We start from the raw sequence: 14,916 nt of genomic DNA on the forward strand, positions 1-14,916 counted from the left end.
GATTTAATTGGGGATTGGTCCTGCTTTGAGCAGGGGGTTGGAGTAGATGACCTCCTGAGGTCCCTTCCAACCCTGATATTCTATGATTCTATAGAATTTAAATTCTCCTGCCCTGAAAGCACTGGCTCCTCCCACTTGAGCTAAAGATGAGTCACAGCAGGCTAGGGCTTTTGACACACAGCTAAGTAGTTCTAATTCTATCTTTTAGAAGGCAGTGATCCGTATCATATGTGTGCATGCACACATTTGTTTTTAGCTAGTTTATTCTGATCCTGTTGAAGGATACTTACTAATAGAAAACAGTATTTTTGGTGATTATTGGAAAGATGCTATCTGCACATCGTGTGCAAATAACTTTAGCATGAGGGGTGGATTAGATGACTTCTTGAGGTACCTCTAACCCTACATTTCTGTGATTCTTTGATTGTATCCCAACAGTACTTTAAAAAACAATGGTAGTGCAAACTGGGTAAGCAAATGCACCAGTGCTTCATCTGCGTACAGTATCAAATCTTAGAATCTGTTTTATTATAAGAACAAATGTTTATGTGTCCTCTAGTACTCCTTGAAAAGGGCCACAGAATTTTTAACATCTGAATTTCCACTAGTGATCGGTGGCTGGACGGTCACTTTAAAATCACAGCCAAAAGCTTTATGAAGCTAATGATAAATAATATATATTTTTCACAATATGTTGAAATTTGTAATTCAACAACAGAATAGACAAAGAATTAAGCATCAAAATTCCAAATGCAGAAGACTGATTCATTGCATATCTCATCAACTTTCTTTTCAAGAGCTAAGAGCGATTTGTTTTTATAGCAAATTAGATTTGGGTTTTTAATTTAGTTTTTTAATTCCTGATCCACTGTACAGTATGCCACCCATTCATTATAAGGATCTCTGTTGCTTACTCTGAATATAATATTAGATTTTATTTAGTAAAAGAACCCTCCTGAAATGTTTGAAACATCTGTTTCCTTTGCTTGCTTTGACTACAGTTTTAATCTTGTGCTTTTGGAAGCTAGATATGTAGTTACTTTAAAATGTTGCAGTTTAACCTTCAGTAAACTCGTATTTAGAACAAATGACAGGTTAGGAGGTGGCTATTTGCTAAAAGGGTTGTTTGCTTCTTTCAGAAATCAGGTTATGCTAAAATTGCTATGGCAAAATGTAGCTCCAGAGAGGACTGAAATTGTCTGAAAAGAAAAAGGGGACCAGGAAACAAGAAGACCAAAATTAATAGCAGGCCATGTGTGCTGTAGTCCTACAGTCTGATGTGTAAAGTTTCACGTTAATACCATTTCTTACCCTAGATAACTTTTTTTAAACTATTGCCCAATATATCAGATGCCTAGTGCTAGCTTTGGCTTTGAACCAGATATACTGGAATGCTTCAGCACTCTGAAACCTTCACTAATGTAGATACTATAATTGACTGCCTTTGGAGAATACTGGGCCTAATCCTAGATGCTTTTGTTTGCTTGTAATCTTTAAGCTGAACCCCCAAGGAACCTATTTTGGGTGCTTAATTTTTGGAATTGCTCTTTTAAAATCTAGCAAAAGCCTAAGTTCCAGATGTATTTTCTTTCTTTCTTTCTTGTTTTCAATAAAATTTACCTTTTTTAAGGACAGGATTGGATTTTTGGTGTCCTAAGGGTATGTCTACACTATGAAATTAGGTCGAATTTATAGAAGTCGTTTTTTTAGAAATCGGTTTTATATATTCGAGTGTGTGTGACCCCACAGAAAATGCTCTAAGTGCATTAAGTGCATTAACTCGGCGGAGTGCTTCCACAGTACCGAGGCAAGCGTCTACTTCCGGAGTGTTGCACTGTGGGTAGCTATCCCACAGTTCCCGCAATCTCCGCTGTCCATTGGAATTCTGGGTTGAGATCCCAGTGCCTGATGGGGCTAAAACATTGTCGCGGGTGGTTCTGGGTACATGTCGTCAGGCCCCCCTTCCCTCCCTCCCTCCATGAAAGAAAGTGCAGACAATTGTTTTACGCCTTTTTTCCTGGGTTACCCATGCAGACGCCATACCACGGCAAGCATGGAGCCCGCTCAGCTCACCGTCACCATATGTCTCCTGGGTGCTGGCAGACGTGGTACTGCATTGCTACACAGCAGCAGCAACCCATTGCCTTATGGCAGCAGACGGTACAGTAGGACTGGTAGCCGTCATCGTCATGTCCGAGGTGCTCCTGGTCGCCTCTGTGAGGTCGATCAGGAGTGTCTGGGCAGACATGTGGCACCTTAGAGACTAACCAATTTATTAGAGCATAAGCTTTCGTGAGCTACAGCTCACTTCATCAGATGCATATCGTGGAAACTGCAGCGGACCGCTGCAGTTTCCACGATATGCATCTGATGAAGTGAGCTGTAGCTCACGAAAGCTTATGCTCTAATAAATTGGTTAGTCTCTAAGGTGCCACAAGTACTCCTTTTCTTTTTGCGAATACAGACTAATACGGCTGTTACTCTGAAAACTGGGCAGACATGGGCGCAGGGACTAAATTTGGAGTGACTTGATCAGGTCATTCTCTTTAGTCCTGCAGTCAGTCCTATTGAACCATCTTATGGTGAGCAGGCAGGTGATACAGATTGCTAGCAGTCCTATTGCATCATCTTCTGCCGGGCAGGCAAGAGATGAGGATGGCTAGCAGTCCTATTGTACCATCTTCTGCCGAGCAGCCATGAGATGTGGATGGCATGCAGTCCTTCTGCACCGTCTGCTGCCAGCCAAAGATGTAAAAGATAGATGGAGTGTATCAAAACAAGAAATAGACCAGATTTGTTTTGTACTCATTTGCAACCCTCCCAGCCCCCCGTCTAGGGGACTCATTCCTCTAGGTCACACTGCAGTCACTCACAGAGAAGGTGCAGCGAGGTAAATCTAGCCATGTATCAATCAGAGGCCAGACCAACCTGCTTGTTCCAATAAGAACAATAACTTAGGTGCACCATTTCTTATTGGAACCCTCCGTGAAGTCCTGCCTGAAATATTCCTTGATGTAAAGCCACCCCCTATGTTGATTTTAACTCCCTGTAAGCCAACCCTGTAAGCCGTGTCGTCAGTTGCCCCTCCCTGCGTCAGCAACAGCAGACAATTGTGCATCTGAGTTGAGAGTGCTGTCCAGAGCAGTCACAATGGAGCACTCTGGGATAGCTCCCGGAGGCCAATACTGTCGAATTGTGTCCACAGTACCCCTAATTCGACCTGGCAAGGCTGATTTAAGCACCAATCCACTTGTCAGGGGTGGAGTAAGAGCCCTTTAAGTTGAAATAAAGGGCTTCATCATGTGGATGGGTGCAGGTTTACATCGATTTAACCCTGCTAAATTCGACCTAAAGTCCTAGTATAGACCAGGGCTAAGAGATTTATGCAAATGTTGTTTAATTAGCTGGGGCAACAGCTAATTTCTTTTGTTTTCTTTCTCAGCTCTTCCCTGAAGGAGGGGGGTAGGGCTTCAGGGTACCCCACAGGAAGGAATTCCCAAGTGCACCTTCCTGGGTTTCAAAAAAGGGGTTTTGCATTTGGGTGATGGCAGTGTTTACCAAGCCAAGGTCAGAGAGAAGCTGTAACCTTTGGAGTTTAATACAAGCCTGGAGTGGCAAGTATTAATTTTTAAAATCCTTGCAGGCCCCACCTTCTGCACTCGAAGTGCCAGAGTGGGGAATCAGCCTTGACAATATTCTTGAACATTTAACTGCGATTGGCCTGTAGCCCGTCATTATTATTTGTATTGCGCTAGTGTCTAGAGCCCCAGCCCCATTGTGCCAGGTCCTGTATAAAAACAACTCTTTCCTCCTCCTACCTGCTTTCACAGACTTTTTCTGTCTTCCACCTTCTACCTCCCTGGCTATATGTGTGAATCTTCCCCTTTTGCCTCTCTAGCCCATTTCCCCTTTCCTCCATTAGTTGTATGTAACATTTATATTGCAGAGACCCCAGTCATGAGCTGGGTACCACACAAACAGTTGGAGCTTATCTAAATGGAGAGTTAGTGCACAGCAAGCTAGGCTGTCAATCTATAATACACTAGCCTGCCACGCACTAACTGGCTCTGGCGACCCTTCCTACTGCGCACTAAAAGTTCTCTCGTGCATTTTGATCTACTACTGTCAAGGAGCAGAAGGGAACTTTTAATGCATCGTAGCTGGTCTACATGGCCAGTAAATGCATGGCAGGCTACTCACAAAAGGCTTATCTATTCAAAGAGTTAGTGTGCAGCAAGATGGCGTGTAAGTCTTACAAGGCAGCCTTATAGATTTACACGCCATCTTGCTGCACACTAACTCTTTGTATAGATAAGCCCTTTATAAAAGAGAGTTCTTGCCAACGGAGCTTACATCCTGCTTCCCTGTTTCTCTCTCCTTTCTTTCTCCTACCTCCGTTGCTCTGTTCCTCCCCATTACTTAAGATAAACTGTAGGGCCAGAGGGAAAGATTTCTCCTAAGAAGGAAATGTTGAACTATTGTTAAATGTAAGAGAAGGATAAATATATTTTTAAGTGAATCTTTAGATCTCTGAGAGCCTGGCATGAGATCTACAGTATCTGGTATTGCAGGTCAAGCAGTGACCATCAACTCTAACAAGAGTAACACATAAGGCTAGATCGTGTGTCAAGGGCACCCAGCTCACAGTAACAAGCAGAATGTAACTGAGCTATCCCAGGAGCAGTGCAGAGAAGAAACTGACCCAGGAAGCCATGATCCTTTCCCACCATCACTTTGCTCTAGGCAGGTAGTAATGTGCCCCTCATCTATCCGATGGGAATTGGGGGTGGAAGGCCAGAGACGACGCTCTACCTATTCCTTAGCCGCCTTCTTCAGGAGGTGGGAGTGTAAGTGGGTGTGCATCTCCTTTTGTCTCCTAAGTTCCAGGTAGTAAGCACAAGAGAGTTAAGGGTTTTTTACTCCCCTGTGCAGGCATGCAGTCTGTTTCAGAATTGTACTCATGGATTTCTGAATGCCTTACATAATTGCTTTCCGTAATTAAGCTGTAGCTTCACTAGACCAGGAAAGGCTCTCAAGTTAAAGGATTAAACTTTCTGAAATTGTATGGTTTTTGTAGTGTTCCACTCACTGACTATCTCTTGGGTTCAATTCAAGTTAGATAAAACCGAAGTGTTCTGTGTGAGGGAATGCTAACTGTACTGTATTTAGGAGAGGAGTGGTAATACCTCTCAGGGTGAAGGTAATAAAACCCAGCTGAGTAGGCCCAACTCCGAAATTGTATTGGCTCACCCAGGTTGGCTCTGGAAAAAGGGCACATAGATTGTAAGAGGCAATTGCACTTCAATCCTTTACTAGTAATGTTCATACTTATTGTTGGGGAGAACCTTTGTTATAAACCAGCACACTAAGTAGACGTCCAAGGACAATTCTAGGAAGATGATGGAATTTTCATCTTTATTGTTTGCAATGTAACACAACTTTAAGTATTACTAAAATTAAATTAAATCAGAAGTATAGTGAGACTAGGTGAAGAAAGGAATGATAAGATAAAAAGAGAATCACTGACAAATGTTACCCATATGTACCTATTGGGTCAGATTCTGATCTCACACTGGTGTTAATCTGGAGTAAATCCATGGACTCAAGAGTTTATCCATGGCATATCTGAGATCAGAATCTGGCCTATATTGAGTATCATCATAAAATACTTTACCATAAATATTTAAACAAGTAAAAAGCTATGGTTAATTCTGTATGAGATATGAAAGTAGATCTTCCTATTATCTAACTATCCCTAGAATTATTAACGTAAATTAATATTCAAGCTTATGGGATCGTCTTTTTTGCATTCTGAATGTGTATACATAACTACAATGGTTTATCTAGCAGACACAGATGAATTTTTTCTTGATTTTTTGGACTTGTCATGAATATATTGTAGTTATCAGTGAAATGAATCAATAAGTACAGAAAACAGCTGTACTACAAATAACATGCATCCAGTCAGTCTGACACTAATAAAACTAGATATTTTCTCTTTCTGCCTCTTCATCAGGGTTACACTGTGAACATCAAGAAGCTTTATTTGAATGCCACTAGAAGAACAGTTTTAATTACCAGTAGAATTCATCAAAACATTTAGTGGAGAAGTGACATTAAGTAATAATTAATAGACTGTGTGATGTGGCTGCTGCGTAAAATGACAATGATTAACCTGTGACATAACAGAATGTGACTGTTTCCCATTCAAGCACCAGTTATTCTACAATATAGCTATGTCTAGGCTGCCCTGTGCCACTAGACCTCTGCCTATCTCTCTACAAAAGGAAATTGGGTTCAAAAACCAGAATTTGTTATCTTGACTGGCAATCTGGAATTTTGGGTCAATTTGTCACCTTAAACTGTGATGCATGGGCTTATTTGTAGCCACTAATAGTAATTGCTGTGCTTATTACTACTCTGGTTACTTATTACAGAGTAGGTGCTGATGCTAGTATATATATTTTTTTCTCCCCATTGGGTAACTGTTTCTTGCTGTGTATATGCTTGAGAACATAGCTTGGCTGAAGTCTTAGATCTCTGATTGCCCAGATAAAATCATTGTCCAGAAGAAGAATAAACTCTAGATTGATCTGAAGCGAACTGATCTCCAGTGCACAGGTAGGTGAGTATTAGCAGCCTTATTTTACAAATAGGGAAACTGAGGTAGAGGTTAAAGGCCCAAACCAACAGCTTGCTGAGTGCCCCCAACTCCCACTGACTTCAATGGGAGCTGAGGATGCTCCCCACTTTCCAGGACTGAGCTCTAATTGACTTGTCTACAATATTTTCTGCTAAGATCCTGTCCAAATGACAAGTGAATTGTTCAATATATTGGCTGTTATGTAGATTGACCCCAGTTGCTTTGACGAGTGTTTTCTTTCCTGGTCATAGTCAAGCACATTGTAGAAGGGCAGACTACTTTCTCTATGCAAAACTGCTTGTGATCAGAGAGTGCTGTAGATGGCTGGTTAGTAAGTGTTGACATAAGTCTGAGGGAGAGAGCTGTAGTTCCTTGGGGCATCAATGATTGTATAGTCTCAAAATACTATAGCTTCCATTTTTTGTATCATGTACTTTATGGTATGCTGTTTAAAACTATATTACAGCATGACAGGGTGTGCCTGGCCTTGGCAGCTCCCTACTGGAGGCCACATGGTTATACTACACCCCTCCCCTAGAAAGGAGCAGTGAAGGTGCATCTTCCAAGCCTGTCATGGGCCTTAGCAGGTCACTTCCAGGCTGGAAACCAGAAGTGTACTCTCTGGCCAAAGGAGCTCAACAACCAGTCAGAGGATATCGCTGGTTGAATTTACATCATTGGGATTGCTGAAAGAGAAGAGCCTGAGGACATTGGCCCTGATATAGGGCTGGAGCTAAAAGGGCCGGCAGGAAGAGGCTGAGGGAAAGTACAGTGAAGGACTGAGGTAAGCAGTATGTGGCTACTCTGTATAGGGTCCCTGGGTTGGAACTTGGAGTAGTGGACAGGCCCAGGTTCCCCTACCAGCAACAAGTAAATGGGGCATGAACCCCACGAAGGAGAAAGGATTGAGCCGGGAGCCCCCAAAAAGGACTGTATTTAAAGGGACTCAGAGCCAGGTTTGAAGGCCTTAGTAAGGGCAAATAGATAGTTTAGTTATTTGGACTTGTCACTCAGTCCCACTAAGACCCACTAAGGTCATCTGGCAGCCTGCAGGGGGTGCCAGGGATGAGAAAAGGACTGTAGTACCACACTCAGCCACTAGGGGGCCCTCAAGAGTGAGTGCTCCTATCACATAGGGGCCGTCCAAAACCATAGCATTCTAATAAGATTATAGAAGTCCTGTTCTTCTGCTTACATTTCTCACAAATAATTTCATGTTTGATTTCTATATTTTACTTAGCTGGATAAGTGTTACATTTTAACATTTTGGTGTTGAAATCAAAATTATTCTTTGTCAGAACCCAGCCATTCTTCTTGTCAAAAAGACATATGATGCATTAGCTTAAGGGCGATTGCTAATAACTACGTAAGTGACATTTGGCTACATAGAATGGGCAAGGCTACATATATCTTTGTCAAGCTATCAAGATTTGCATACACTGCAGTTCGTGCTGTTTAAGAGAGCTGCTGCACTAATGCAAAACCAAAACAAAACAAATTCAGGTTTGGCCTTTCCACCATTTCATTGCAATTAACATCTGCTCTCTCCCAGATTCACAGGAGATACCTGTTTTTGTGTTTGTGTTTATAATTTTAACCAAAATGAGCTTGCTGCAGTTGGGGTGAAGAAAGCCATTTGATTGCCGTGTATTCTAAGTAGGCATTGGTGATGAGGAAGGTTTCCGTTTGTTTGGGGGGTTTTCTCATTGAGAGAAGTGGAGCAAAGTGGGTTTTTTTGTGGGAGGGGGGAGATTTGCATTGGATTGGGTAGTATAAGATTTCCTATATGCTACATTTTACTGCATCCTCCTAATGTGTTTGATGTAATATTCACTTCCACTTATCACCTCTCAAAGACATAAAATAACAAAGATGGTTTATGGCTGTTCAACACCACAAGACATCTTGTGTCTTGTTTCATCACTAGTGGATGAAAGGCCACATTTCTAAAGGTATTTAGATGCTTCTGAAAAAATCCCACTTGGTGCCTATCTGCATTTTTAGATGTCTAAATACCTTTCAAATTCTGACCCTAGGAGTATAAGCAAAACAGGACAAATCCTTCTCTCATTCACAGTGACTCCAGTGGGAGATTGTAGCAGTGTAACAGAAGAATTTGGCCCCAAAACTGTATGATGTAAGCAGAGCAAAAACATGGCAAAATATTTTTTCCCATGAATACAAACAAGTTTCACAGCATAGTTAAAGGTTAAAAACCTAGACCCAGATCCTCATAGAGTGTAAATTGGCATAGCTCCATTTATTTACACCAGGTTAGAATCTAGCTCAGTACACTTAGGGTGAAATTCTGGCTGCACTGAAGTCAGTTGCAAAACTCCAGTTGCCTTTAGTAAGACCAGAATTTTTTACTTAATAGGCATGCACAATTGGAGTTTAATTTACATTTAATTATTGAAAATGAATGAATGTTATCCTGTCACTTACCTGTTATCTTTTGCACCGTTTGCCCTCTTTCACTTCATTGAACCTAGACAAAGAAAACAACAGGTCAGTTTTCTTATTCTTTCTGGTCTGTTTCACTGTCGCTCTGGCTCTCATGCACCTGTACAATGCTACATTGCTTGGGCTGCAAACACCCCAGGAGAATGTTTAACCTCTAAAATTTAGTGACATACCACGCCCATGAAAGCATTTCTGTTAAATGGCACCACTGTTGTACCAGATTGCTTGGGCAGATCCTGAGAACAACTTCCCCTTCCTCAGGAGATTCTCACGGGGTGCTCCTCAACTAATAGCACCGCCCTCCTTGTAAGCAAAGCCACCATTCACCAGATGGAGTGCCTCTCTCGAGTGATGGGATTGACTTGGTGGTGGCTGAACAATGATAAGAAGCAGTGGTAAACAGAAGCAGCCTCCCATGTCACTCCTTTCCAGCCTCAGGTGTGCACGTAAGCATCCTGGCATGAGTCTCCCTGCATGCTATGCACGGCAACAGCTCCATCTGTGTCACCAGTGCAGTGACGCTGGAACAGTTTTTAGACTGGAGGTGCTGAGCTGTGTCCCCCTTACCCCGTCCGTGCCCCAGAGCTGCGGCCAGGGCGTCAAGACTGGTGCCACAGATGGGGGAGTGTGGAGCCCCGGGGTGTGGGGCCAGCAACCAGGACCCCAGGCATGGGGTCAGCAGCTGGGACCTGGGGCCGGAGGCAGAGCTCCTGAGTGTGGGAGTGGTAGCCTAGACCCTGGGTGGGGGGCTAGCGGCCAGGACCCCACGCAAAGCCTGGGGGTGCTGCAGCACCCCCTGCACCCTTAGTTCCTGCGCCTATTCACCAGTGGGGATCCCTCGCTGGCCACTGGCAGTATGCTCAGATGCAAACCATGCTCTCCCTGTTCCCTTTACCCCACTTGTGCTGCTCTTTTCTATCCTCCCCTTCCCCTCAGTATGGCAAGTTAGCCATGATACTGGGACTAGGTAGGCCAGCCTCTCTCTCACAACCCCCTCAGGCCTTACCACAGTACTAGTGGCACTGTCCAGTAAGACTGACTACCTTTCTCTAGGCTAGGGGGCTTCCCTTCAGCTATTCTCCCTGGTGACCCACTCCACCAGCTGCCAAACCCACATTGTTTCTGTAATTTTGTTGCTCTATCACCTTACCCATCCCACCAAAACCACTCTACTATTGTTATTGCTGGTTGGTGATGGGAATCATGCCCCTGGTTTGTCTGTCAAACCTTATGTAATAATATAGCTAAGGTGGCCCCTGGGCATTTAAACTTTGCCCTTCACTGTGGTTACTACTGTCTAGCAGCCTAGGCCATCTCTCCTGCTTGTGTTTGATGGGTTTTTTTGGTTGTTTGTTTTTTGGCAGACCCCCTGAGAGGGCAGCAAGAGCTCTGGCTGAGTACTGCTGTCTGTAACGGGTGGTCTGTCCCTTTAAGGGCCAGAGGGCTGAGGCAGCCAGCCAGCCCTGTTTACTAATCAGATGTTGCTGAGAAGAAAACAGGTGTTCCTTATAATGAGCTGCAGGAGGGGTCTCAGTTGATGGGGAGGGTGTGGCCTGCCAGAGTGCCCTGGTGAGGGAAGCTGTGGAAACCTGCTGGGGAAAAGAGCTCTGGGAGCAGCAAAGCTCAGGAGCAGAGTATTGGGGAAGAATCCAGGATGGAGTAGGAGGATAAGCCCAGGGGAGTGGACTCTGGTTGCATGGGACTTTAATATTACCCCAGGATAGGTGGGAACTGTTTGTCTGACTCCTTTGTTTGGGGCCTTGAGTTCTACTAAGGGTCACTGCGGGAAACCCAGGGGCCCTCCACTCTGAAGGATGAGTGGGCTAGAAGAAGAGCTTGGATTGGCAAAAAATGACAGAACCAAGTAAGAACTTTTGAGTTATGATATTGGACTTTATTTTAGGTTATTTTGACGCCTCTGTGTTAACAAATAAGCCTGCAAGAAAGGGTAGTTTTAGCCTATAGAGTATTGGTCTGACAGAGGGGTTCTCAACCTTTCTTTCTGAGCCCCCTCCTGCAATATGCTATAAAAACTCTGTGGCCCAGCAGTGCCACAACAACTGTTTTTCTGTAGATCCAATAGAATAAAAACCAGGGCCTGTGTTAGGGGGTAGCAAGCAGGGCATGCCACATGGGGTCCTACAAAGCAAAGTTGCTCAGGCTTTGGCTTCAGCCCCAGGCAGTGGGGCTCAGGCTTCAGCCTTCTGTCCTGGGCCCTAGCAAGTCTGACACTGGCCCTGCTCTCTGGTTTATTTTGGCAGACTCCCTGAAACCTGCTCTGGGGCTCCCAGGCCCCTGGTTGAGAACCATTGGTCTGAGGGACTTTTGACAAAGGGGAGCTGAGGCTGGGGACCTGTGGGGCATGTTCCTGTGATGGAGGGGGCATCTCAGGTAACACTGTCCAATCTGAGTTCCTTCCAGCTCTACCTGTTATGCTTCTATACACAAAAACACACTAGCCTATAAATAGTTTTATTTTGGATAAAGGAAACCAAGAAAGAACTAAAGTAAATTCTTCATGAAAAAGACATGTAATAGGTTGCAACAACTCTGAGAATTAAATGGCTGTTGTTTCTACAGAAATGCATAGCTCCTACAAATATAAAGGTGCATAACAGTTACATGCCCCTTCTTCCCAGAACTACAAGGAGAGATCAGGGGCCATCGGTAGGGACAAATCTTCCCTTCAGCCACTCTTGGGCCTTGTAGTCTCTGTCATCAGCAGCTGGCCACTGAACACTTAAATCCAAGCAAAACATACATTTAAAAAATGCTTTTAGTACAAATACAAAGTCATGATAACACTTTTATGAAGACTTTTTTTCTTTATTTTAAAATGATGAACTAGAGCTAACTTGGAGAATTAAATTAGTTGGCACTGTCCCTTTAAAGGCCAAGGGCCTGATTCTCAGTTGGTGTACACACTGGTGTAGTTTCACAGAAATCAAAAACAGAGATTTTCCAGTTTATGCTAGCTCAGGCTCAGGCCCCAAGTATTGTGTCTAGTTAGTAATATTTCTGGTTATTCAGGATACTAATGAGATGCAGCTTTGTAGTTGCCATTTCTTGAACTTTATGTTCATTACTACTGTAACACCAATAAACCCACCTGTGGTTCTAATTGGAATGTTGCAATTATTTAAAAAAAAAATCTTTTCCATGTGGGCCTAATTTAAAAAAAAAAAATGAAAAGGGGAGCTGGCCAGTTGCTGAGTTGCAAAGCCTTATGGTGCCAGCTGGAATGCCAAGGGAATGCAAGTGAACCTCAAATCATTGGCTGGGGCTTGGTGGAAGAACAGGTGCATTAGCTAAATGATGCCCTTGCTTTCCAGCAACTTTATCCTGCTCTCTCTAAAGACAGTGTTTTGCTGTTAACTTCAATGGGAACAGGAGCAGGCCCCGGGGAGAAGTGTACTTGGGTCTGTCATGTAGCAATCTCTAGCTAGCAGATCCATTAACCAGCTTTGGTGTTGACTTCAGAAGTAACAGCTGCTCACTCTCTTGGCTGGAGAAAAAGACTTGGGGAGATCTGAATAAATGTGGGAACATCTGGTATGGAAAGAAATCAAACCGCATAAATTATTTTTAGTGTGTTATTGCTTAATTGTTCTTTGCTGTGCCAAAAAGGAGAGGTCACAGTCAGCATCAAACCTCTTCAGGCAGTGCTCCAAATCTTCCCAGTCTGAGCCCCTCTCTGCCCTGCACCCCCCACAAGATTAAGTGTATTTTTCTTTAAATTGAATCAATAGTCCTGTCTTTGGGAAAAGCAACACAAGCTACTCATCACTGGGTTCCCCCTACCCCCAACTATTCCTACGATTGTAGTCAAGAAAACTATTTTTTATTAGCCATTTATCATCCTGTCTGAGAGGGATTTTTTTTTAACTGCACTGCACTAAAGCACTGCATGTTCTATTCCTGTTGCAGAGAGCAGTTCAGTCCCTATGGCAAAAATCAAGGCAATATTAAAAGCCACAACTTCAGAGGGAAACTTTCAGATGCCTTGGCCATTTACATCTCACATTAGATAAATAATAGTTTTGAATGTATGTGATCAATGTTTAGGATTTCAAAATATTACTTGAAATATTTGAGAGACAAGGAGAATGGGGTAATATCAGAAACAAGCTTTCTCACCAATAAAAGATCCAATCCCTCATCCATCTTCTTCTCTCTTATAACCTTGGACTGACGTAGTTACAACAACACTGCATACCAAAATAGTTTAGTTAACCAGGACTCTAGATTATTTGTAACTGCATTCTGTCTTTAAAATTATGTATCAATTTGTCCCATTAACACACAACACTGAGACCCACTCCACATCTAATTAGATGAAATAATTGCACCTTGCATTGCTCCAGAGCTATTTTGTTTTTGTGTAAATTATAATGCAGTCATTAGCATGCTTCTGTGCATCAATGTACAGATGCTTGGTTTGCAGAATGTTATGTTTTGTGGCCACAAGATGTCAGGCTAATCTGAGTGTGGGAGAGTGTTTTACTTATAGAATTTAGGAATGTTTATTAAATTGTGACAATTGAATAACTAGACCTGGGATTTTCAAATAAACCAAAGGAGTTAGGTTCCCAACTCCCATGAAGTTCAATAGGATTTGGGCACCTAACTCAGTTAAGATGCTTTGAAAATCCTACTTCTTATGGCCGTTGAAACTATTATGCAGAAAAACCCTGTGTAGCAGGGTTAAAAGTAAAGTATAAAGATAAGTTACATGTACTAGCCATAGGCAGAGACAGGTTGGGATTTTCAAATGGTCACATTGGGGGCAGAATTAGGCCAGCATTGAGTGATTTTTGCAAATCTCACCCATACATGCTATATGTTGCCCAGAAGATATTTTAAACTGTAAACAACACTATTACACATACCTGTTCACAACTTTACTGAAGTCATTCTACATTGCTCTGATTATATATTACCTTCATCAACCAGAAATGCTGTTTTACGTTTTACTTATGTTAGGGTGACCAGACATCCAATATTAGGGGATTTGTCTTGTATAGACAACTATACCCCCCACCGGAAAAAAAGAAATGCCCTAATTTTTCACACTTGCTGGTCTGGTTACCCTAACTTCTGAGAGCTGCTCCAGAGTTCTGTAAGCAGGAAGATTTATTAACATATCAGCTACCTTAGCTGATCTAAGAAGCCGTGATGTGCTGCTAAATTTTAACAAGGGGCTCCTCCAAAATTTTTCCACATCACTCAGTGATACTTGTGACATTTTCTGGGTAAAACACACTCCTCTCCCTCTCCACCCTGCACACACTCATCAATTCCATGTTCTTCTCTTATCCAGATTCACTGATCCTTCCACCTACTCCTGTCCCAGCATCTGTTGATTCGCAATGCATTTCCCTCCTGAGCAGGCATGTAGATGGGTGAGTTGTCCTGTGCCTTCTGGCTGCTGTGGTTGGAAGCAAGTTGTCCTGCAGACTCCTGTTGTTGGGCGATTAGGCAGGTGTGGATTCAGCCTGTTCTAGTGGTTGAGTGGCTAAGCTATATAGCACAAACTGTGCTCCTCTGTCTGAGTTACAGAGCTAGGATGCGGAGTACTGTCCAATGTTCCTTAGTACAGCATCACTGTTGTGTTTACTACACCTGAGTCCTGTCTCTATTTCATTGCAAGAGAGACTGCAGATAAAAGGCTGATTCTGTTAACAAAGGGCTCTTGGAAGACCTCCTGGTGCTCCATGGTAAGGAGCAGTTGTTGGGGTGAAAAAGTTCTTTAGACAAGAAAAGTGCACAAAAGAGAAGGCTTTTTATGTTAAAAAGCGATGTGCTAGAAA

Source organism: Lepidochelys kempii, chromosome 8 (assembly GCF_965140265.1).
Source record: "Lepidochelys kempii isolate rLepKem1 chromosome 8, rLepKem1.hap2, whole genome shotgun sequence".
Lineage (NCBI taxonomy): Eukaryota > Metazoa > Chordata > Testudines > Cheloniidae > Lepidochelys > Lepidochelys kempii.